Source organism: Buteo buteo, chromosome 11, assembly GCF_964188355.1.
Source record: "Buteo buteo chromosome 11, bButBut1.hap1.1, whole genome shotgun sequence".
Classification (NCBI taxonomy): Eukaryota; Metazoa; Chordata; class Aves; order Accipitriformes; family Accipitridae; genus Buteo; species Buteo buteo.
The window spans coordinates 37,102,794-37,125,366 of NC_134181.1; the positions used below are offsets into that span (position 1 = coordinate 37,102,794).

The 22,573-nt window shown below is 42.3% G+C and overlaps 1 protein-coding gene across 4 annotated transcripts in view; it reads left to right on the forward strand.

Annotated features, from left to right (window-relative positions):
• Positions 1 to 10,089: 10,089 nt before the first annotated feature.
• Positions 10,090 to 22,573, forward strand: part of GNB1L (G protein subunit beta 1 like) — a 45,028-nt gene continuing 32,544 nt past the window's right edge. Inside the window, exon 1 of one of the 4 annotated variants that reach the window (XM_075041555.1) lies at positions 10,090 to 10,181. The gene's annotated coding sequence lies outside the window, so the exon portion shown is untranslated. Of the gene's footprint in view, positions 10,182 to 10,442; positions 11,227 to 22,573 lie in introns of those variants that run through there. The other 3 variants (XM_075041554.1, XM_075041553.1, XM_075041557.1) reach the window with 3 other exon arrangements.

Below are 22,573 nucleotides of genomic sequence, written 5' to 3' on the forward strand. Positions count from 1 at the left end.
TTTCAGATGATTTTTTCTAAGTTTAGATGGATCTTGTGCATGTATGTTGTAACATAATTCTTTTAATAATAAAAGTTTTAATGCTAATAAAGAACATATATTAAAAAAAAACTTCCTAAGCCTTCATCTGGCACTAGTCTAATATGTTGAAGATTTGGCACAATTTACTCATATAATTCAAGAATAAGAGCTGAAATTATTCATTCTCCACGCTGACAGATAGTGACCTAAGTTCTTGAGCTGACCTAGGATGCTTCACTTTAGATGACAGCTCCAAATGCAAGAAAATTGAATACTACCACACTATATGTTTTAGCTCTGCTGAAGAAAACTGCAAGGCAATGCTGTTTCCCAAAAAGCAGCTAGTTAGTTATTGAGGGGTTTGTACTTCTATAGTAACACATCTCACCACACCCTAGCAATTGCCAGACCCAAACTAGAGGTTAAATGTGCTGGAAAAACGTGGCAGTAGCTTCCAACATTTGCTGATTCCTGAGCTTAGTGGGACTCAGGCATGCCTGCCTTGCATAGCAGCAAGATAAGTCTCAGAGCTGGGAGAGAGGAGCAGCTTTTCCTTCACACACCCTCTTTCTCACAAGTCTGAGCTCCTGCCTTTGCCTTGGCAATGCAACATACAGTTCAAGAGCTGCCCTTGCGCCACAGGTGCCTGGCCCTTGGCCTGTAGTGCTGTGCTGCTGTTCCCGTTTAAATCAGATAGAAGCCATGATTGCTAAGGGTTGTGGGTTTGGGTTTTTTATTAAATAGGTCAGCAGGCCCTAACAGTTGGCAGCCATCTCCAATCCAGGAGCTCTGTGATGAAAGGCCATATTATGGCAGGCTCCAGTGTATCTTTTTATCTGTCCTACTTGGTACGGCATGTTCCAGGTGGAGACTGGCAGGACGCTAGTGCTAAACCCTGCCCTACCACCGTTCCTTAGTGACAACAGCAGTCTCCTGCCTCCTCGTCCCTGTTCAGATCCCAGCTCCCTTTGACCGCCCTGGAAACTACTGCTCCCATCACAGTTCTTTGATATGTAGAGACTTCCCGACTGGGGCATGTTGTTCTGGGAAGGGAGATCAATCCATTTTAACTCATTTGCAAACAGATGTGCTCTTCAAGTGGTTCCTATAGTCTGTATTAGTCTAAAACAGGTCTGCATTTTGTAACCAACTTCACCTTCCATTGCAGAAGCCTGATACTGTATCTTCGTTCCTGGTACTGTCAATCATTATACCTTAACACCATTCAACAGAGAAGTAGGTAGATGATAAACTCGGCCATAAGTTGGGTCAGTAGCAATTTCCCTTAGCAGTTTTAAAGTGTGATTTTAAAAATACTTTTTCTAACAGTTCCTTGACAGGTTAATGGGGTACATGGACAGGAGACTTCTGCTGTATCCCCTGGAGCCCTGACAATTTAAGGTGTTGCCTGGCTCAGCTCCTAGACGTGAGAGGAAGGAATAACTTGCACTTCTCCCCAGTGATTTCCTGATGCTCACTGGTGGAGAACAGACATGATTCACTCCAGAAGGTACTGCTGAGCGCTCCAAGCTATCTGATCTGTCAAGCAAGGTTGGTAGCATCAACTCCCATGAGATTTCCGTCTCCTGAGGAGAGGCTGGTGTCAGCCCCAGCTAACTCTCAGAGGCCTGACATCAAACTGTGTAGAGTTTTGTTAGAAGCTGACTGAAAACCTGGTGCTGTTATTATCTGACACTGGCTGAAACAAAAGCCAAATGTTGATGAATGTCTGATCCTAAAAGTAAACAGTTTGATTTTTTTTTTTTTTCTTTGCGAGTCAGGGGCCCTCTAGGGTTTTATCTGATTTTGGCAATCTCCTGCACATTTTGGGGCCTGGAGCATGGTTTTAATTGTTACATCACAAAAGTTGCCAAATAACATTGAATGCTCCTTAAAAACTCTCCCAATTTTATGGAACTTCTCAACGGCTTGACTAATACAATAATTACTGGAACTCGGCTATGTTGCCTAGTGGCAAATGGAATTTTTTCATAATGATTCTGTCTGTCGTTAATAGCAGGATTTGTTCTTTCTCTCAGCGGGAGAGAGGCCAGAAAGCCATGGTATCTGTCTTTTTTAATGACAGCCAACAGCAAACGGATAAAATAATCAATTATATCTACAGATAGGTAGATAAAGTGTAATTTATCATGTCAAAAATAAAAATGTTTTTAATTGGGCTGTTAATCATTTTGTAATTTTGACTAAAGAGATGGGGGCTCTACTTTATGCACAGACATCACTAATATTTCATACAACATTAGCTGATCTTATTATAGCTTTAATAATAGTGTTTATTACAAACTGCCAAAATACAAAATGTGATTTCTGCTCTCGTTAGCTGAAGCCTTTGCAGTTATAAAGGGATGCCCTTCCCTTTTATTTTTCTCCTTCTAGAAAGATCCAGGAAAAAAAAGGGGGGAGGAGGGGTTAGGTGACTAACCAGCTGTAACAGTTTATAGAATATGCTGATCTTTCTGTTTGATTAGGAATACCCATCCTAGTTACCAACAAACATGTTACTGAAATGATTTTTAATTTTTTTTTACAGCAAAGCATATAAGCAGATAAGTGTAACACAGCAAAGATTTGAATTTGGGAGTTTTGATTTCTAGCCACACCTGTGTTGTCTTGTGGGAAGCCGGGCAGATCATTTAATCCCTTCTAACTTGTTTTCCCTGTCTGTAATGTTGGTATTAGATAGCTGCCTCATCAGATGGCTGTACAGTATCTAAGTGTTGTAAGATTCCTGAAAATTTGTAATAAAGATGGTAAACATCTGGATGGATGACTGCAATAGCAGTCTCTCTGACAGCTAGCTCTTTGAGGAAGGAAATGGAAAGTTTATGGCTGGAACTAAATCTTCCCCATATTATAACTGAAAATGTCCTCATGATGGTTCCTGATTTCAGTATCAGTGAGGAATCATCTAGCAAATCATCTAGAAAAATCTCACAGCACTGGGGTACTTTGGCTGTCTACTCTTCTGTTATTATTCCTATCGATGTCATGAGCAGATGCCCTATGTGGGACAAGATCTCTATTTTACCTATAAATTCTACATTAGAAAAATGCCAGCCATGCTAGGAAAAGAAATGTTGTGACTCTTGAGGACCCTTTTGCCTCAAATACACTGGAATTACTTCCCTGCTTCAGAAGTGTTTTGCAGAGGCAAATTAATCTCCATTCCTCTCTATTTGGTTTCCCTCTGAAAAGCTCTACCTGCCTTAAATCAAGAGCCAGCCTCTAAAGTACCTGTTTGGGAGCAGAACATGCACTTAATGTTGTTTGGCAAGGGCAGATTTCACTTTCAGTGTTACAGTGGATGTTTCTGGCTATGGGTTGAGTTTTATGTCCATAGCATCTCCCAGTGATGCATGTAACACATAGAGGGGCAGGACTGCCCTTCCTGTAACTGGATCTTCCCTGGGAATGGGGGAAATTTACTGGATTGAGTGGGGTTTTTACAGGTCTAATGGCAGGATTGAGGCTGTATTCATACTGGGAAACAGGGAGGAGAGGCTCTGGAGCTGGCTTACCCAAGCATAAATAAATTGGAGGTGCACGAACATTCAAAAAATTCCCAGAGAATCACATTGCACAACTTAATGGGCCTGGTGCCTTCACCTGTGCCAATTTTATGTGACTCTTAACTCTGGCGTTAAATAAAAATGAGACTTGCTCTAATGACATCAACAGCCTGCGGTGAAGAAAATATGCTGCTACTTTGATACAGATCCCCTTTTAAGGAGGACACAGTAGACAGCCAAGGCTCTTTTTCCCATCTGTTAGGTGAATGTTACGATCCCCTGCTCGGAGGCACGCTCTCAACAACACTCCTCCACTTTCAGCACTACATTAGATGATTTTTAATAAGAATATGGTTATCTGCTGCCCCTGGTTTTGCCACCTTGATTTTACTCTCCTTCTCCATTACATGAAAGAGTGGAAAAGGGGGACATGAGTTAGCTGGGGGAGGGGAGCAAATAGCATGGGGAGGGCGTTAAATGAACCAGCTGTTATGTGTGAAGTATCTGCTTTCTAATTGCTTCTGTTGGAATTCAGGGGAAAAAGGCACTGGCTACACTTAATTAATAAGGCAGGACTCACATAAACTCCAGCTGTGAGCACAGGACTGGTCTTTAAAGGATAAGCTCAGGAGGTGGGGCAGAGAGTTTGATTTCCTTGCACTAAATCCCATCACATGCTGCTGGTAGTGTGTGTGTCCACTTAAGCCTTTTGGTTGGTCTGTCTGAACCAGACATGAGATATCTGTTGCTGTCCACGTGCCCCACCCCAAGAAAAATGATCTGTCCTCAGAAATCAAAGGTGTGAGGCTGTGTTTCAAGCTAGGGTGAAACCGCTGTGTTTTCACTAGAGTTTGGAATCCCTAAAAAGCGGGGATGTTTGGATCAAAGGTTTTTGTTCAGACTTAACAAAAGCATCGCATTTTGCAGCTGGACCCAGATATAGGTTTGCCCCTTGGTCCACTTTTCTGCCTAGTTCCAGAAGGTTTGGATTTGGCATCCTGTCAGCATCTCTCTCTCATCTGGGCTCTGCCTCAGGAGCTTTGCTGCAAGGGTAGCACTGGTGGGGTGGTTGTGCCGCTGATGCCTCCAGACCATGTCCAAAGGACATTTTCCAATGATCCCTTTGAGGAGAACAATGCGCAGTTAATTTCTCTTTTTTTGAGAAGGGCTCAAAAAGATTATCAGGAACTTCCCCGAGTCATAGATAATGCCCCTAAAACCCACATGGAAATGCAAATGCCACAGTGTTTCCCCATTTTGTCCAGCCTCAGGTCTCACTGCCCCCCACCACCAGTGAAAGGTCTTCCCAGTCAGAGCACAGCAGTACTGGGGTCTGTGCTGAGACCGAAGTCTTCTTCCACTTCCCATGGGATGGCATCTCTGGATTTCAAGCTTGTTGTTTAAGTGTGTTACTCTAGGAAACAGTGGAATCAGAAAAAAAGGTGGAGAGGATGTTCCCATGTAGTTAAGAGCCTGTTTTTCCTCACTGGCTGTGGAGGGAAATGAGCTTCCTGCTTAAGGTGAGGTGTCATTTGCTGGATGGAAACCTTTGTGTCCCAGCTGGGCTGCTCCTTTCGGTGCCACCACTCAGGGCAGGTCTCTTCCAGTGTGACCGCTCTCCCTTCCAGGCCCTCTCCTTTCCTGGTGCCATGCTCCTGCCCTGCATCAGTCCTGACGCGCCTCAGATGAGTGCTAGGGTCAGCACAAGGGAGGGGGACGTGGCCATGTGGCTGCAAATGGGTTGGGAAAGGAAGAGCGCTCATTTTGGCACAGAGAGCCCAGCTGTTCATCCTCACCGCACCCTTCCTCCACAGGCTGGAGCTGAGCAAGTCTCCGTTTGACTTTATCATGCTCCTTTTCCTCTTTCTCTGCTGGGGACCACCCACCACCTTCCATAAGCTCCCTTCCATGAGCTCCAAAAATGCAAGAACCCTTCAGATTTCTGGTCAGAGTCCTTTGTTGTTTTGAAAGGTAAATAATGCAAGGTTCAAGCATCCAGGAGGATTTTGGTGTTTCACTGCTCCTGATTTCAGGGACAGCTAGGCCTGGTGTGGGACTAAACGCACAGATGCATCAATAGCTCCAGTCCCTTGAGGTAGCTGCATGGAGCTGGACTTCCCACCCAGAGAGAAAAACAGTTCTCAGGTGTTACAGCATGTTTCCAAGCAAGCAAGGTGGGGCGTCACTTTGCAAAGCTCTATAAACAGCAGCTCTTTGTCTCCTCCATTTCTCTTCACCCTGAACATGTTGCTATTTTCAAAGGTTGGTTTCAAAGTGCTGATTCACAGCCACCAGCTGTATTATTTTATCTGAGGAGATTAGGGCTGAGAATGTTGTGGTTTTGTAGTGAAAAGACTCCATTGGAAATGGCAGCATATTTGACATGAGACTGTTATTTATGCTCAAATAACCATCTCATTTAAGGACGAGGAGTCTTTTTTTTTTTTTCTTTTCAAGTTTAGATCAATCATGTATGAAGACAAACTCCCACTCAGCCTCCCTTGGACCCTAATACTTTCATTTCATTCTTCTTCTGCTCATTATTTTATGATTTTGTCCTTGACTGGAACATTTCTCTCTTGTTCTTCCTTACATGCACCATTAAAGAGGGAAAGAACTTACATTTAAAGCTCAAGCCTTGTGTAGCTCTTAAGCCATAAATAATGTTTTATACAGATTCTAAGATTATTAAATCCTTTTAGTTAGCCTCCCTCTTACTTTTACAGCTCATCTGATTAGAGGGGACATATTCTTTTGAAACTTGTCTTAACTATTTCTGTTTCGCTTTTGCAAGCAGACATGAGAAGACAGGATCTGGCTGTATGCATTGCTGATCGGAAGACTTGCCGTAGGAATGCAAAAAAGCTTGCCTGCAAGAGAACTGATTGCTGGCATAGAAAAAAACTCCAGAGAAGCCCTGTAATTCTGACTTTCTAAATACAGGCAAGTCAGCAACTGAAATTGAAATCTATCTGGGGATAGAAATGCATTCAAAATATACTACTTCTGGAGAGGGCTGACAGGCACATAGTCAATGAAGGGAATGCTTTGGTATGAGGAGATAGTTACATGCAGGTAGTAACCGATTTTGGACAGCCATAGGAACTAACCCATTGGGCTCTGTGCATCACTGCCTGTAACTACATATCCAGCTCTTTTCGATACCAGGGCCAGGATTCACAGAGCCAGGCATCTGAAGTTCAGCTTTTCCCTACAAATGCAGCCAAACCAGCTGCCGCAGTTTGCAGAGATCCTGAGACTATAGTGCTGAGCTGCTCTTCATTCTGCCTGATGAAATCTGCTCAGCTCAGACAGTACCTCAGGGGTATGGCCAGTTAGTCAGGCCTTGCCAGTATTACAAACTACAGAGCTGAGCACATAGAGGAAAAATATCCCTACTACAGAAAAATCTAGTGAAAAGTGCTGAAAAGCCTCACGGTAGACAGCCTACACAACGAAACTATCTCCTCCAATTAGTCCATGGTCATCAATGAGGCAAATGTCTCTGCCTCCTGGGCCAGACAGGGTGGTGTTTTAATAATAGGCATAAATCTATTGTGCTTTTCTCCTCATGACCTAGCATATTCTGTCAGGGCAATGCATACCCCAGAGAAGGAGCAGAATTTATGTGTACAATAAAACAATAGTGCTTCAGTGATATCAGCTGTTTGATGAACTTTAATATACATTTGCTATAAACCAGGCAGCAATTACCAGAATGTGATACCCAAATAAAAATCCATGATCCATTTGCACGACAGATCTTCAATTTACTCACATTCATGTGAAAAAGACACATAAAAATTATATCCATGCTTAAAATCACTTAGAAGCAGTCTGAAAGACCCCACAGTTGCAAGTGATACTGCAGTACTTAGCTAATACTCATGTTTCGATGGCTTTGCCTTCATGATTCTTCCAGTGGTTCCTTTATATTTTCTGGTATTTTGCCAAACACCTGTGAATCAGTGCACAACAAATATTCCTGCCATTTAATTTAGCCTTGCACAGAAAGGCTATATTAGGCCTGATGCAGACCTAATCCCAAACCTCTAAAGAGGTTTAAGGCACTCTGGTTTCACCTAATCCCGAAACCTAAACCAGAATCATTGAAAACCTCCATACCACCACAGGAATGGGCAAATAAAGGGTTTCCACTACGAAATTATTAAAAGGACACAGTGTATCTTTCGGATTTGAGACCTAAAGCTTTACCTAAGGAGCTTGGACTGCCCACAATAAAAGTGTTTATTTTGAAGACAGGAGGTTGAAAGGTTTATTTGACTAGAGGGCTGATTTCACCCCTCCCACCCAAAAAAAGAAGAGGGGTGATCCCCTAGCAGAGTGAAAAATGGGAAAAGGGATGAACAAGTAACAAGGCAGGGGCAGCCCAGCAAAGCAGCCAAAGAAAATGAAGCCCAGGTTTCTGTTTTAGCCTCAGTCATGGCCCACTGTGAGAAAGAGCAAGAGCACAGCTCCTAGATCACAACTGGGCTGCTGGTTCCTGAAGTTCCTCACAGCAAACATGTAAGGAAAGACTTATTTGAGATATAATAAATACATTGCTGCTGTTCAAAATGGAGGATCTGCTCTTTTGAGATGTCTTACTGATGGGAGAGAACATGTAAAAACATGCACTGTAATGGAACTTTCAATTACAAATTGCATCCAACTGTAATAAATTTGATCTTGCATTAATTCATGTTAAATTAACTGGATTCTGTCATTCCTGAATTCTGGTAACCACCTTATATTGCCATATAACTCATTATCTTTGTGTTGTGAAAGGGGTATTTAATTTTCAAGGCAACTGTAGGGAATATTAACTGTACCATATTCTAATAAACATTTAGCGCCTAACAAATTAAAGACCTGAAAGTGTACTGCACATGTGGTTTCATTATGCATAGCATTTTATAGCAATGATCTGCTGCTCTAAATCTCTTAATTCAAATCATTTCAGCAAAACACGTAGGGAAATATTGGGCTATATTTGTGCATTATGCAATACTGAAGGTATTTATCTGTGCTTAGGACATTCCTAATAATGAGAGGCATAGCCTCCTCAGTGTACTGCGTTTTCATAACCACTGAATGCCGTTTAAGAGCTCCTTAGAGCAAGGATTTAGGAATCAGTGTTCCTACTGACAAGAGGTTTGATATAATCTGAGTAGAAAAGCAAGCCCCAGATCTACCTTCACAGACTCACAAAAAATCTCTGCACCTTTGCATCAATAGAAGTGGAACAGAATTCAACTGTTTAACAGCACTGTGGTACTCTAGGTGTAATTTAGCTTTGGAAGACTCTGGCTCCATAGGCAAAAATGGCAGGAAAACCGAAAAGCATTAGTTTTATGAGGTACCAATCTTTCTAGCTGGAATTATAGCAGTATAGCCCTCTGAGAAGCTACATAATGACAAAGCTTTTACCTCCTAGCCAGGTGATACAAGCAAAAGATGGTTTATTTGCTTTCCTTGAGCAAGTCTTGGTGTAGCTGGAGAGCAGCAGGGGGCTCTTACAGGGGAAGACTATGCCTCTCTGCAGTGCTGTCATATACATGCCTGCAGTGAGGTTGCCATCACCTGTCTGAGGAGGGTGGATGGCTGTGTTACCAGGGTACAATTCCAATCCCACATAGCAGCATTTTCATTCTAGTAGCAACAATACATCCTAGGTTATTTAACTGTTGCCTGATTTAGTCCAATTATGACACCTAACCATTAACCTCCATTTGGGACCATTTCAGGAGGCAACTTTCTTCTCTGAAGAAGCTGTCCTGCAGGACGGCATCTGGAAAACTAAGTGTGGCTATGTTGCACTGAAAGACTTGGGTCTCTTTATCCCAGAACAAATCCCGATTGACAGCAGTTGCCAGAAGAGACAAATGTATTCAGGAACATGATAACCCCGTGCTCAGCAGAGCTTCTGGCAAATGAATGCTGTGCAAGCAGAGAGGAACAGAGCCTAAAACACTGCCTAGCACGCACCCCACTGATCAAACTTCATAATGAGCTATGGTGAATCATGTAAGTCACAAACTGACTCGAAGCATGCTCGACAGCAGTTAACAGCCTGACACCAGCACCCCAGCCAAGGCCTTCCCAGCTGGTTCAGCACCCCTCCTCACACCTTGTCCTTCGCACCTCCTGGTGTTCGTGTCTGGCTCTACAAAGCAGTGACACGTTTCGAGTCCAGCCTGGCCCTGCCTCCCGGTGAAGGCAAGGTCCTCCCGGGTGGGGGTGAGGCGGGACTGGCGCAGAGCGGGGCTGCTTCCCGACGGCTGCGCTGGCTCCCGCCGCCCTGGGGTGCCGCTGCCGGCACCACGGGCCTCCCTTACCGGCCAGATACCCCTGTGGCTACCCGGGTGGCCGGCGACGGCCCACAGCCGGCCGGGCCGGGACTGCCCGGCCACAACGCGCCGTGAAGAACCAAGGGCCCGCCGGGCGCGGAGAGCGCACGCGCGCCTCCCAGTTTCCCGTGACGTCACGAGCGGTCCGTGCGCATCACGCTAGCGCTCGGCGCTCCTCTGTGTCTGCCTGGCTCCCGAGAGGCAGCTTTAGGTTACAGCGGAGGATCGCCGAGTCATCGCTGTCACGCTTCCTCCCCCGCCCCGGGCGGAGCGGCGCGCGGTGAGAGACGGCGGGGGGAAGGAGGAGGAGGAGGAGGAGGGGGGGGAACCGCCCTGCAGCCCCGCCGCCGCGGGGGAGTCCTGGCTCGGCCGCTGGGGAGGCGCAAGCAACGGCCGGAGGCGGCGGCAGCAGCGGCGGAGCTGGGAGGACGCGCCCGTCACCGGCGCTGCGCCGCCTCTGAGGCCGGGCGGCGCTGCGCGGGGGTGGGGGCGGGCGAGTCAGGGGGAGTGTGCGCCTGCGCGGGGGCGTCGCCACGGCAACGGCGGGGCGCCTCGGGCCGCCGCGTGCGGCGCCGCGCGCGCCGGGGGGCGACCGTTATCGCCCGCCCGCTTGCCTCGCGCCTCCTCTCACAGGCGACGGCGACCGTGGCCGCTCTGTGCGGGCGGTCGTGCTTGGCTTGTCCCGTCCCGTCCCGTCCCGGGTACCCGTGCCGGTCACCGGCGCTGGGAAGGGGTACGCGGAGTTTGTCCCGGCCAGCGGAGCGAGTGGGGGTGGGAAGGTGCCCAAGACAGGACGAAGGCTTGAGGGAGATGTAGCGTCTGTGGCTGACGTGAGGCCTCTACTAGAGAAAAGTAATATTTTTATTAGAGTCTGCATCTACTTAATTGCAGTTAAGCTGCTCTGGAGCAGTTTGCCTGGAGAGTCTCCGTGCAAGGTCTCTTCTGGCAGCTGTAACGCTAATGCCTTGTGCTTTGACTTCAGAGTACACCCGATCAAATATTGAGTATCAGTGAGCCATAAATACCAAACCTTGTTGTAATGGAGCTTACATTTCTAATGTATTGAATTTTACAACTCTTCCATAATAATCCCAGTGCTTTTCTTTTATGACCAACAGAAATGAGTGTTTTTAAAGTACTTAAAAGTAAGCGTTAGTGAACAAGCTTACCTAAACGCTGCTTGAGCAGGTCAAGGTGAGGCAGGGAACTGCATCTACTGAGTATTGTACCCAGGAAAGCATAGCCTCAGGTGGGTTGGTGATTGCTCTCTGTCTTCCCCCCATCATCTGCAAAATTGTAATGGCAGTCCTCGGGAGGACTTGTTGGTGAGTAGTGTTTTAAGCGCTTTAATACCCTTCAGTTGAAAGCATTTACAAAAGTAAAACATGGTATTGTTAATAATACATATAGTAATGTGAAAAAATAATATTGCATTTATCAACTGGATAAAACTCTGACCAACCTGGTCTCATCTCATAGCTGACCCTGCTTTGAGCTGGAGATCAGACTGCAGACCTCCTGAGGTTCCTTTCATCCAGACTGATTCTGTGGCGGTATAATTAATATAGCCGACAGAAATCCAGAAAACTAGCCTCGTTTCAACAGATTGATTCGAATCCCTAGGTTTTTAACTTAGATTAATATCAGAAAACGAAGGAAACGTTGCCTTAATAGATTTTTCACAGGTTGATCCATTGAAGGGGAAAGAAAAAGATCAAGACCGCTCATTTGTCTTCGCATAGTACGTAACCTAGGTGTGCCGCTCCTCGTTCACGGAGCGGCAGCATTGGTGTTTTCAGTTTTCGTGTAGCGGGCCTTGCTTGGTTTTGCTCCCTCTACTGGCAGTCTGATCTGCAGCAAAGTATTGCACAGTTAGCAAGTAAGTGAGACATAGTCTATGTTACAGATCTTTTCAGCACGGGCGCTTTGTTTGCTATGTAGCATTTTATGGATGTAGCTGGCATTCTGCATGTAACCTTGCAGTGTTTGGATGACATCTGCATACTGATATCTGACATTTGGATTCTTTTATTGTATATTTTTTCTTCTCAATGTAATGGTGGTTTGAAATGAAGAAACTGCCTTATACAACTCCTTTATATGCCACTTTATGGTAGAAAATAATCTAATGTCCACATTCAATAGCTTCATTTTGAAATGAACAAGGTAAAAACCAGACATGGTGTGTGCTCTGGAAAACAGAAGACATGAGAGATGGAAATTTGTGTGTAACTTTTTCTCTGGGAATTGTTCTGAAGAGCACTTCTTTGAAGAGTCTGTTTGTGACCTGTCATTCTTGCAAAACTCCTTCCACCAGCGCCCAATTTTAGTAGCACTTCTGTGAGGCTTTTAGAGAGGGCTCCATGACTGGGAAGCATTTAATTAATAACTTGTCCTGTCTGCATAAGTTACATGGAGTATAAAGGACATTTTATTTATTTTTAACTAAATCATTACATTTTAAATACTGGAATAACGTCTTGTTTTTTAATGATTCCTGTTAACATTTTTATTGATTTACAGGTAAACTAGTTTTTTCTTGTCATAAAAATATCCTGTGATCAGGAAATCTATCTCTGTTTCATCTGGCTTGGATGTGTCATTATCAGTTATAAAGATTCTGCAGATGGAAATTATGTTGGTGCATGCACTGGAATAGATGCCAGTTTCTAATATGAGATAGTCTGGTTTTGGTTAATTGGTGTAGAGAGTTATTTTAAAGCATTAGAATTACAATTTTAGAATTGTAACATATTAGGGAACAGATCTGTTGTCTAGGTATGTTGTGCCTTTTCTGATCCTGTTGACCATTTTAGAATACTGTGAATTTCTTTTTGCAAAGAAACGCTGAACTACTGACACGTATATGTTCTTACATTCTAAAGAGACAATTTCTTTGGCGCTCTATCACATAGTACATCGGGCTATATTATGTTTTGTGTTTGCATATCATCTATTTTTAATTTCAGTAGTATTTCTCTGCAAGCTCAGTCATAACAACATACAGTTTCATTGGAACAGTAAGAGCTGTAAACCAGTCATCTCTAATTATCTTATATGGGAGATTTAATGCTGAAGATTCTGGTTTTCCAAAATTATATTCTATGACACACTGTCTTCATTGGGGAAAATAGCTACTATCGCTACTCTTCTGTAATAAATTGTTTTGTTGTAGCTGCGTTGGGTTATAGATGTAGGTCAGTGAGATTTCTGGGTTTGTGAAGACAAACGTAGTAATGATTAAATAAAAAGGCTGAACTTTCCTTTTTGGACATCTCTTCTGAGTTGTAATGCTGATACATTACTTTTGTACAAATTGAAACCTCAGCATAGTATTAGACATTTGTGTGTATGTCTGTATAAAGGAAAAAGGTAACTTTAGTAGCAGTAATAGTGTTTTGATCCCCAAAATATCTATGTGGATAGATTTAGGCTTTCTTTGTAAGAATGCAGTTTGACTGCACTAGAATATACTTGGTAGTGCAAATGAAGGGTTTCAAATTAGTAATAGTTTGAAAACTACTTTAGCTACTGTTTGGGTTTTTTTTCCAAATTGTCGTTCTCTGTGGAGCAGTAAAAGTGATCACAAAGCAATGAGAAAGAAATAAATCTATGAAAAAACCTGCACAATTTTTGCCCAAGCAAGCCAGCTTCCTTTTGAGCTCTGTGCTGGCACAGTTGTGTGATAAAAAGTGGAATTTTTTGCTGCTCATAAGCAATAAAAATAATTTCACAACTGTAATGAATGCACTTCCTATGGTACATTTTAATTATATGCAGCTAATGATGGCATAGCTCATCATTTCAAAAATTGTTTCAATGGCATTTATGACTTGGTGTAAGTGTTCACATGGCATAGGATTATTTGAAAGAACTGGAACTTTAAGAGATGTCAGGTTTGCCGTGTTGAGAAAAGTGACTCATTAAACAATAGGTGCTAGTTATCAAGAGTAGATTGAAGAGCACGTTTAGGCTACAAATATTTGAGTCAACAGATTTACTTTAAAAAAGAGGTATTACTGGATCTCTTTTAAAAAGGCATATATTAGCCTTGAAAGTTTCCAGACCACTAAACTGGAGAATCCAGGCTATGTCATGATTCAGAAGCATTTAGAATATGAATCAGTCTCTTCTGCATCTCAAAAGTGAAAGTTATAGGGGAAACCACCTTTTCTATAAATGGATTTACCATTGCAGGTCTTCAGAATTGTAACATCATACTGTAAGCAAATTAGGAGTCTTAGGAGCAAAAAATCTTTTAGTCAGCAAATTTTCTCTTTCATGATTTATTTTTAAAGGTCAGAAGGTGCCCGTTACAGTCAAAAAATAGTAATTTGTACAGGAAAACCTTCCCAGATGAGATGCAACCCTGTTCTAAACCCCTGAGTTTACCGTCTAAGTTTCCCAGAGCTGCTGGGTAACTGTTGGTCGTAAGGTAAAGCTGAGCAAGAACTATTTCAAAAGAAACACACACTAATGTTTAGCTTTGTTGTTGTTGTTATTCCATAGTTTTCAGTAGAAGCTAAACTTCTCTGATTTAGGGGAGCGAAGGATTCTGCTTTAAAACATACCAGATAGGAATCTTAGGACAGACTTTTTGCACTCAGACAGCTGGAGCAGCTGTAGATTCCCCGCTGAAATGAAAATGCTACAATTCAAGATTTAGAAAGGTAAAAAGTGTGACCAGAGCATTAAATAGAAGGGCCATATGATACCAAAATTAAGCTCAGTGTTTATAATAAAGAAAATCCTAGTTGTAGAAGGGAAAAAAATGAACTTGTTCCACCACTTTCTTTTTTCCTCAGGAGAAAACACAGAATATATCCTAGGTAATAAATCTGTTTTATGGCTCACATGAGAAAGGGTGGAGAAACTCCCATTATTTTCTTCCCAGAAATTGAAATACACATGAGCTAACATGGGAGACACTGGGATTTTCATCCAACAAATGCACAGCTGGCTTCTGCTTTTATTATTTTTCTAAGCCTAATAATTTTTCATTTGATTAGCTGGTGGCTGACAAAACTATCACTTGCTTAGTGTTTTGTATATTTAGTAGAGTAGGTGTGATGCGAAAAAGATATTGTAATATGTACCCAGAAGCATAGCTCAACTTGTTCAATTGATGAGGAATTTCTACTTGCCTCTCCTTAAGATGCAAGTTTCTATCATCAGGATTTGAGTTTGAATACCAAGAAAGTAACTTCTTGAGAACTAGAAACAGGAGAATTGTGTAAGCATTTAAGGATTTTTTTTGTTTGTTTTATTCACATTGTAGGATTGCATGATGCTCTACACATATAAATAAATTGTCAGGAATCAGTTGGTAGTCTACAGTGCCAATTGTGCCGTGAGAAAGTGGTGATACTGAGGGGAAAAAAGTCCTAGTTAGTGTTAGGAGGTGGAAGAGGTAGATCTGCAAACAAGATATATCAAGGATTTTAAGCGTACACAGGGTGAGCTGTGGAGAAGACCCATGGACACACTTAATGTGAAAAAATCCCAACACCAAAACAAACCCACCCAAAACAATGAGACAAAGTGATAAAGTGAGTACAGACATAAGAGTGGGAGAATAGGAGCCATCTAGGAATGGGGTTGCTCAGAGCCATGCCTGTGCAGACCTCTGTAAAGCCATGGATTCTCAGTTTGAAGTCAGGAGGGAGAACGGCCTATCACAAAACTTCTTGTGCCTTCTGGAGAATAAAGAAAACATATTCAAGAACCCCGTATCCTGGTCTAGTTTGCATTGACCATTAATACTAGGGACAAAGCAGATTGGTTTCTTCTGTATTGACTTTCCTGGTGTTTTAAGTGCTAAGCTATACCAAAGCTTGCTATCTTTGTTGTCCTGGGCAAAGCAATGCTAACACCTTTGCTAAGTAAGCAGTAGAGGAAGAAGAATGCAGTTTTATCCCAGATTGGTACATCTGTGTTGTGTCCAAGTGTTTAGTGTGTTTCTAATTGTTATTTTAAAAAATTCTAAAACAACTTGATGTGTTCTGGGGGCAGGAGAGAATGTGGGCTATCTGCTTCCACTTGAATATTGTGTGATGTCTTCTCTGGTTTTAGTTTTTAGTCATTTATAAATGGTAGATGTTTAAAACCATGTAAAAAAATTTTAAGTGAAATTACCTTGAAGCTACAGGTTCATTACAAAGCCAAACCTCTACCTAATTTGAGGTCAGTTTTATGTCCTTTTATACAGTGGCTGGCTGGGAAAGGAATGATTTTGTAAAGATTAGTAGAATCTATGTACTATGTATCTACATTCTGACCCAGCTCCATTGCACTCACTAAATAATTGTTGATAAGTTCAAGCTCTGTAACTAGAAGGTTATGACTTTGCTAAATGCCATGAGCCAATATATTTTCACTAATAAGGAAAATTACCTTAATGGAAAAATATGAGACTACTGAGGAGGCAGTAGATCATCATGGGAGCTGTCTTTTGGTTGTATCTCTTAGAGACTATGTCTGCTAGGGATCAGAATACTTGTGTATGGGGCTGTTGCTTGCGATGTGGAAGTGTATAAGCCTGTATCAGTGATGGCTGGTTCTGACTGGGTGTTGCACAGTGCAAAGGCCCATGCAGCAGTGTCTCCAGAGGAGGTTTGATCAGTGCAGCCAGCTTCACTGTCTGCCTCCTTTTTCCTCAATCTGCCTTGTTAGAAATTGCATTTCTGGCCTGCCGGTATTTAGCTATTTGCTCTAATAAATTTTCTTTTCTGTGATGGGCCTGTTTGACCTTCTGAAGCTGTACTTTGAATTATTCTATCTGCCTTAGACCCTTTGATACTTTTGTCCTCTGACATAAGAGATGATGCTGCATTGGTTCCCAGCTGGGCAAACATGTTACTGTGTGACTGGAGGGGATGTGTTCCTGACTTGCAGCTGGGGATGCTGCTGGTTAGTAGAGGCCCTTGGAGCAGAATTGGCTTGCCGTGGTGGCACATACTTTTCCTGCAGTGCAGCACCCTGGCCTTTCTTTTGCAGTTTTATCCCTTGTTCTAGGTGTAGAGAGCTCTACCCTACTTGCAATAGGTTGCAGAGAGGGAGAGAGTCCATAGTGCTGTGCCACATAAACAGGTGATACACACTCTTAACTGCAGAACGGTCTCCAGCCTGGTATTGTTATACAGCATTTATGCTCTTTGCATGAGATTTGCCAGGTCTGCTGTTGGTAAGTTTGACCTTATCAAACAAGACTCTCAAATTTGAGAGTAATTGGGGAAAATGTGAAACATTCAGGACTTTTTAAATTTTTACCTTTTTTTTTTTCTAGTTGTGTGTTTAGGCCCCCCACCTTTCACTTCAACAATTGAGGGTGTTGGTTCCTTCCTCCAGTGTTTGTGTAAGAAAAGCTTTTTATAGTCCGTTTTTCCAGTTGGCGTGTGTACTTCCTCCATTGCAGCTTAACACATCATTCTTCCCACTCCCTCCCAACCCCCGAATCTAATGGAAGACCTTCGGGGTTTTTTATTTATAATAAAAATGGAGCTGTGGGGTTGGGAATGGTCATTATTCCTGCTTCAAAATGTGTTCTTCAACAAGTTGTGTTTTGTTCTTGGTAAAGGAGAAGCATGTAAGGAAGCAAAGAATAATCAGCTGTATTTAGTTTACAGGACATTTAGTTTGAACTGGACATTTCCAGCTCAGTTTTTGTTTAGCTGAAAATCTGCCTAGAAAAAACAAAAGTTTATCAGCAACATGAATGGAGGTGAGCTGCATTCTATATTTTGACAAAAAAAATTCTTAATGCCAAATGTGAAGAATTTTTCAGTGTCATTCATCCCAACTTCTGCAAGGATCACAGCTGAGGTGAAGGCAGTCTAGGAGCTCCACAGCCACCCATTATTTTTCCCTGTATTGGTGAGTCTGGCACACTGCCAGCACTTGAGCCTTGCAGATTTGGAGCTGTGCTGGAGGTCTTTCCTTTAAGCAACATCAGTTACACCAAGAAGGAAGGGAGGTGGCATGGCCACTTTGCCTTCATTGACTGACAGAGGTATCCCTGTTCAGGACAGTGTGCACTGCATCCTGCTTAAGGACAGTACAGCATCTGCTTTACCACGGCTTCACTCCTGCTTGCTGGATGTTTTTATCACCATTTGTCCAGGACTGTTATTTAGCCCCCAAATGGAATTAGTAATATTTAATATTGCAGTCTTTTTTTCCCTTCTATGACAGGTAGCTTATTGAAAATATCTACTGGGAATATCCTTTATTTCCTATATTTTGGATGCTATTTCTCAATAAAGGTTATGTTTTGGAACTAGATTTCCAATGAAAATGATTTTTTTAATATAATCTTGCAAGGTTTTCCAACACTAATGAACACAGCCCAGGTCCTTCAGTGAAGAGGCATGTGCAGACATGGCCACTGTGGACTGAACTACCTCACTGCTTCAGATTTTTAATATTTTTAGTGTCTATATAAGCCTTTGTGTTTCCCAAGTGGCCAGTTTTAAGGTGACATGGAAACTCTAACCCAGTCAGGGCAGAAATTCACTCTTTTCTCTTCCCAAATACTAGCTCCACTGTAAGCTTGCAGCAAAAAAGTGGATCTGAGGGACGCAGAGCTTAATTGTGACACTGGGCCTGAGAATCCTCGCACCTTAAATCTCCTGTCTTACCATGGGGTGTCTGTAAGGTCCTGACACATCATTGTTTAGCTCCTTTTGTATTCTGTGATAACTCTGTGAAAATAACATTTTAAAGGCACTTGCTTATTTTATTGCTCCACTGCTAAATAATTGAAATCAGCACTTAGCATTTAACTATAGTGATTTTATACTATAAATATTGTGTAGTGCCTGATGATGTAATTGGGCATTTTTATAACAACACCCTATTTTTTAAAATAAGGGGAAAACGTCTGAAATTTGTGCCTTCATGCTTGTGCCCATTAAATGTGGTTATCATTATCTAGTGACAATGTATGTTCTTCCTAACAAGGATTCTCTTCTCTTTCATGCTGATACTATCTCCATGCTAGATTATTCCTGTCCATAGTAGCACCTTGGGGTGGAAGTGGGAAGTAAATATGTCCCATATGGCCGCTTTAGACAGCAGTTTTGGGTGTGGGGAGATGGGAAAGGAGAGACAATGGGGTGGAGAGACAGTGGGGTCTTTGTGCCTGATCCTTCCTTCACTGTCATGTAAGTAGGGCAAGCAGAGAGGGAGCAGGGCCATGGCGCTTTGTACTATCAAGTTAGTTAGGAGTACCGTGGGAGTACACTGCATTCAGGATGGGTGAAATTATTTGTTCTCCCATGCGAGAGGAAGGGAGCCAGGGAGGAACTGTGACTCTGAGTCACTCGTTCTTCCTGGAGCACCTCCTGGGGTGGTGCCGCTACATGCAGCCCAATACAAGACTGAGCCTGAAGGCTTGAACAAGCTGATTGCAAATATTTTACAGAAGTCTTATTTTCTGGTAATTACTTTAATATGATTCAGTGTTTTCTCTTTTGTCTGATCTTGTTGATGAGCCTTCATGCCTGATCCTTCCCCCGCTGTTGTGGGAGCTGGGCAAGCATTCCCAGACCAGCTATACCATTCTTGCTGTGTTTTGCCTCTTGGTTTCAGTGGCTGTGAGTAGTGCATTTTGAAGTGTTGTTGCTGTTTAATGTAGCGGACCAAGAATGTGTCCTTGCAGAAAAATGGCTGATCCTGGACCTGTTCTTGTGAAACCTTTGAAACTACTACACTGATTTAGATAGTGGCGGTAGAGCAATTTGCAGAATTGAGGTCTGGGTACTGTTTGCCAGATCACATTCCTAGTGATTCCTGAAATCAGAGCTCCTGTGAATACCTGGAACTTTGCTTCTGAGGCAAGTGTTGTGTATGAACTGACTCCAAAGCACCCAGTGTTCAACAGATATATGAAGAATGGCTAGGATTTAGGTTCCAGTGGGTCACCAACAGTATTTACTACAGACTAATAATAACAGTGAACAGACTCATTCCATTCCCAGATCTCTAGAGTTTTAAAAATCCAGCAGAACCAGCAAAATACCTAAAGCCCAGCCACTGAAATCCAGCCAAGTTTTGTAAAGATTACAGTGGTAGCTTCAATTAAGTATAAATTGTGCACTTTAAATGTACAATTTATTTAAAAGGAGTTATTTTGCCAAACCATAAATGTACCAATAACTAAACCAAGAAATAACAGATTAAGAAATCTAAGTTTATAAGTTTTAGAAAAAAAACCTTTCAGGTATTTTTAATGCTTTTGTTTAACCATGTGATTCATATTTAGTCCTAGTTAGACCTAATTCATACATACATATCTTTACAGCAGGCTGTACACTTCTCATAAGCAACTGAGTGGTCTGTGTTATCACATTTGTTCAACACAAGTCGGGGGAGAGAGGTGTAGAGTACAACTCACTTGCATAATCTTTTGCATGTAGTAGAAAAAAATCTGTCTCACATTATACCTACAAGAAATACATGGGTGCTTATAATTCATATTATCCCATAAAATTTAGAAGAGCATTCAGAGACTGCAAATGAAGGTAATTTATGTGTAAAACCTCATCCATGAAGAATTTATTGCCATAGTAGGTATAATATACTTTGGCACAGACTTCTTCCCTGAAACTAGTACTTGCAGACTTGAAAAAGGAACATACCAAAGACCTTGCAGGTTAAACTATAGTCTGGTTTTATACAAAACACATTATTATAAAGACTTTTGTGTTTGAGAGAGCTAAAGTAAATGTTCCATGGCTGTTGCAGATGTGTGTGAACATCTTCACTATGTGAGTAGTCTCTTTAAAATCGGTATTAGTTTAGTGGTGCTACCTTTGTGTAATTATTGATATATATAAGTATTTTGGACCTTAGTGGGAACTGAAGAAACTGCAGAAGTCCATTTATATAAAACATTCTAATGTGTAGTATTGAAATAGTATCTGATTTGCAGAGGTAGTTTGCTAGCAATGCCATGAAATCCACATCTCATTTCCTCCAGCAAGGACTGCACTGGGAACATGGGGCCTCATCTTTTTCTCTGCACTTGGGCAAAACTGCCAGATAAAGGCCATGGGATCCATCCATCTCGTTGCCATTTTGAGACAGCAGCATTTCTGGGTGACCACAGGGAGATATGGCTCCTGTGTCCCAGTAGATTCTTGCTGGTAGACTTGGGCATGTGGTGGCAGAGGCGAGGCCAAGGCACGGCTGTGGTTACATTGCAGCGATGTGTGCACAGTCTTGGGGAGATTCCAGCACTGTCTACTCAGTGCTTGGGTCGCTCATGCAGCTGGAACAAAGATATACTTCCTTTTGTTCCTCCTGCTGGGGTCTGATTTCTTTTTTCTTTTGAGATTACATTGTGCACATATGTTTTTATAATTGTTGCCTCTTTTTGACCCAAACACTTTTACTTCCATGAAAGTTAATGACATGAAATGAAAATCAAGGGAAGAAGGCAACCCGTTGCCACTCCAACATTTCCGCATAGTACAAAGTAACCTTAAAATCGGTAAGGATCTGGCTTACTGTAAAATATACCACTTAACTGCATGTAGCTGGGAATGGAGAGAAGCAGCTGCTAGCATGATGTATTAGAGGGATTTTGGCCCAAGCCAGCAAGAGAAGCTACAGGGCTTATTGCTATAAGAATGGACCAAAGCTCTCAAGCATTGATGTAGAGTGGGTAGGACCTTTAAAATTCTTCCTTGAAAGATACACAGTGGTGTAAGGAAGCAGTCTGTTAGGCTTGGATGGACAGAGAACATATCCCCAGTTCCTCTGGGATTTTAACTAGTAATTCCAGGAAGTCTAGGTGTTTTGGGAAGTGCTATTAAAATATTATGCTATTTCTTCCGGATACAGATCCTTGGACAGTACACTTACACTTAGCCTTTTCTCTGTTGGCTTGCCCTGCAGCAGGAATCCTAAACTATTGAGAGCAAAGATAACTTCCTTTGCCAGGTGTATTAGCTGGAATTGTATGTGTTGCAGAAAGAAGTAACTTCTCTCTTGAAAGTGACATGTGATTTTTGAGGTCTGTGAAGATCTATCTTGTCTAGGATGTCATTTTGCTACCAAGGAAAAGCTCATTCATCTCGTATCTGAAGTACTATGTTCAGGTCTCTACTTTTCCAGATGGATTTAGTGGAGTTAGAGATGGTGCATAAAACGGCAACTGAAACGATTGGGAGAAATGGAACAACTGTCCATATGAGGAGACATTGAACAGGCTGGTACTCTTTAGATATTTATCACTGAGATTTACAAAATCAAGAAAGCGATGAAAAAGCTGACTGTGAAACTGTTGCCCTCCAAATCATGCAATGCAAGAACTAGAGGGCAGTCAGTGAAGCTAGTAGGAGATCAGTTTAAAACAAATAAAAGAAAATGCTCCTTCATTTTCTGAAACTGAATCTTTTACCACAGGAGGTAGTGAAGGCAATGGTATCAGCAGGTGCAAAAGGGATTAGACAATTTCATAGACAGCAGAACTACAAATGGACAGTGAAATTACATGTCCTGTAATATCATTAATACAGGAATTGTGCATGGAGGAGTATGGGGGGGAATGGACTGCAAAAGCAGTGAGGCTTCTGTCTTTTCTCTAAGTAGCATCTCTAAATAGCATGCCACTATGCCATGTTGGAAACAGGATACTAGGCTAGGTGGTGCAGTTGTCTGACCCTGCAG